A 3,355-nucleotide genomic window follows, 5' to 3' on the forward strand; every position below is an offset into this window, starting at 1 on the left:
GACATTTTCAAAACCTATTTTATATGGCTTTATTATATGTGTTTCCAATGTGGTGGCACTAGCCGTTTCCTGAAATGTTTTGATGCTGAATCAAAGCTTTTAGATGAAGTGTTTCGAAACATTTTCTGCAATTTGTTTCCAAGATGTTCCCGTTTTCAGCAGCCACTGTTTGAATACAACCATCAACAATGTCAACCTCCGCCATATTTTTTTTGTCTTAAGATCTCTTTTTTAGGATTTCTCGACTAAAAATGTCTGGCAAATGAGATTCATCGTTTAATTTGATAATGTACTTTTATATTTTTAATGCCCCTTCTATATATCATTATTTGTTGCTACAAAATATTTTTGTTCAAATATAGATTTTTATTTTAATTCTGAAAATAAAAATATATAAATTAATGTAAATAGAACGCGTCCTTATGAGTTTAAAAGCCCAACAGCCGATAAAAAACATATATTTTTAGTTAAAAACGCTATAACTAGCCAACAAGGCGGAATTTTGAAAAATTGGCATGGAGTCGGACACAAATCATCTACATTATATCATATTTGTGTCTAAAAAGACAGAAACTCGTGTTTTGAAACTGCTATCTGTGTAGAAATTTCGAACTAGTCACCTGTCAACAACGCCGATCAAAATTTCTGGTTAAAATAATTAAAACATTTTTTTCCATTGTGGAAAAAAGAGAAAAAAAAACGTTTGCAGGTAACATTTTTCTTCAGTCTCCTGTTGGGTATGGGTAGTGGCTGTTATTACATTTATTCCTAAAACAAATCATCTCTGTAATGCGTATAATAAATTATTACAAAATCGCATAAGAAAAATATCTGTATTTGTACTCACTATAATATGTCCTTCTGCTTTTTAATTATAGTACTATAAAAATTGCAGAACAAAATCCAAACAATTAAAGTAAGATTATATTCTCATATTTGACAGAATATCAAATAAATTATGGAAACTTTTCAGGTACAAAACGGGTACAAAATCTTTATATGTGAGCCACATCTGTTTCTTAAAAGTTTCGAAAAATTTGTGACACTAAGCTTATGTAGGCGAAACCATATTTTGGTAAAATGTTTCGAAACAAAAAGCGATTTATGTTTCGAAACATATGCAAAACACTTGGGAACTATAGCGAGTTGGCAAGTCTTAATCTTGGGTCGGTATTTACATGTGTGAAAGTGAATCGCTTGGGGATCTGATTAAATCGAAGAAAAACAGGTGCGCGTTTTCCTGTCTAGTGGAGTAAAATCACGATCGAAAGACGCTTATTTCAATTTTTTTTTTCTGAAAGATAACTACATGAAATGCTTAGATACGTTTCTGGATATCTGAAATCGAGTTATACGAATATCGGTGTCCAATTATGGTGTCCATTTTTTATGTATACTTAAAATAAGTCTCACTTGTGTCAAAGGTACAAACACGTATAAGTTAAACCGCGTAAAACGAATCTTTCCTGTATTTATTGAATTTTACTATTTTACCACGTTATAGAGCGACGAAGATCGGAAGAAAATGGTATCGAATATCAACTCGTTGTTGGAGAAAGCCGACAGAATTTACAAACAACTAATAGCTAATAAACCTACATTGGAGTCGCTAGTTTTAAAAATAACGGAACATCGAAACGATAGGAAACCTGAGGATCAGACATCGAGCAACAACAACACTCAGAATTCTGTTAGTTCCGTCCAGATGGCACAAGTAAAAGTAAACAAAACCATTCAAATGCTGGCGCAACAGTACTGCACAGAGTGTAAAACCTCCTTTGAAGAACTAAGTAAAATTATTCAGAAGGTAAATTTATTTATATTATTTCATTTTAAATAAAATATAAAATTACTAGGTCATAAAAAATATACTCACTGGATTCATCGCACAATACTTGTGTTCATTTGGGAAATAGGTATATCCACTGTATATGCTTATATGATCTAGGATAAAATTAAATTGGATACTTTATTCAAAATAATATTGTCTTCAGGTGTTGGCTTCTAGAAAAGAGCTAGTTACATACGAAAGAAAACATCACGACACTGATTTGTCAGAGAGCTTGTCGATTTTCGATGATTTACAGGTATAATAATAAATAGTTTTTTTGATGTAACAAACATTTTTACTATTTTGCATCTTTAGATCACTTATAAAACTCCATGCATTGTCAATAAATGTTATGGTTGTGCCACAGCAGCAACTGAACATTGTTTAACACTTTTAAGAGCTTTAGCTCTTAATAAGACCACTAGACAAACTTTATGCTCCTATGGTTTGGTACAGGTATGATACCGTTATATAAATAAAGTATATTTCTTTAATTTAAAAATCATTTAGGAATTGGTATGGAACAACCTTAGAAAAGGTAATATAAGCAACCAAGAAGATGTACGACTACTCCTTTGTACATTAACCAGAGATAATCCAGAAGCAACAGAAGATTTGTGTAACTTGTTGATGAGGAGGATTACAAACAGCTTAAGCGGTAATTTAAACAGTACTGACTTAGGTAAGTTAGAAATATATAACGCCACTTAAGGTTATTTTTTAAATATTTTGTATTTAGGAGCTAACATTCGGCATGAAATAGCCTTACTAGCTGCGATGGTCCAGAAAGAAGACGAGTGTTGGGAACTAAAACTCAGTTGTATGATGTCATTATTTTTGAAAGCTTGCGAAGATTCTAAGAGTCCTATTGTAATGGAAAGCGTCATTCTGCCTTGCTTAAAGATCATACAAAGTTTGATGAAAATTTCCGAACCAGCTAGCAGTTCTGGAAGTACCAGTACTAGTAAAAAATCTAAAGAAAAATCGAACACTGCTAGAAATACTGGATTAAACAAGCTAGCTCCTTCCGAGGCGCCAGTGGATGTACGAAAATTTTTAAACAAAGATTCGTCACATTCATTTACAGGTTTTGAAGAGATAAACTATTAAAATACCTTTTGCTGACAGTTATTGAATTTTAGGTTGGAAAGGTCGGTTGTTACGTCGTACCGAGACGAGTTCCTCGTTGGCTAGCACCAAGCAGGAAGTTCGTAATTTATATTTAGCCGAAAAGTACGTGAGGAAATGGAGAAGATACGTTAAGAGAGTGGGAAAAACGAGTAGATTGGCGTTAAGCGCCACCTCTTGGCTGGAAACGGTTCTGTTTAATTCCAGTTCCAGGCAAGCGAGGACGGTGGCTTGTAGTATTGTCGAAGCGATGTGCACTACGTACGAACATAAGAGGGAAATTATCACTCTTCTCACTTGCTTTTTGTCTAAGTTAAGCGACGCCGGGGAATCGTCAGCCGAATTTTTAAATCTATATCAAAGTTTGATACAGGTAAGTTTATGCTTCTGTATAGT

At 33.4% G+C, this 3,355-nt stretch overlaps 1 pseudogene; it reads left to right on the forward strand.

Moving 5' to 3' along the window:
* LOC115888481 overlaps nt 1-3,332 on the forward strand; it is a 47,832-nt pseudogene extending 44,500 nt beyond the window's left edge.
* The last annotated feature ends 23 nt before the right edge of the window (nt 3,333-3,355 follow it).

Source organism: Sitophilus oryzae, unplaced genomic scaffold (genome assembly GCF_002938485.1).
Source record: "Sitophilus oryzae breed Bouriz unplaced genomic scaffold, Soryzae_2.0 scaffold_76_pilon_pilon, whole genome shotgun sequence".
NCBI classification, from domain to species: domain Eukaryota; kingdom Metazoa; phylum Arthropoda; class Insecta; order Coleoptera; family Curculionidae; genus Sitophilus; species Sitophilus oryzae.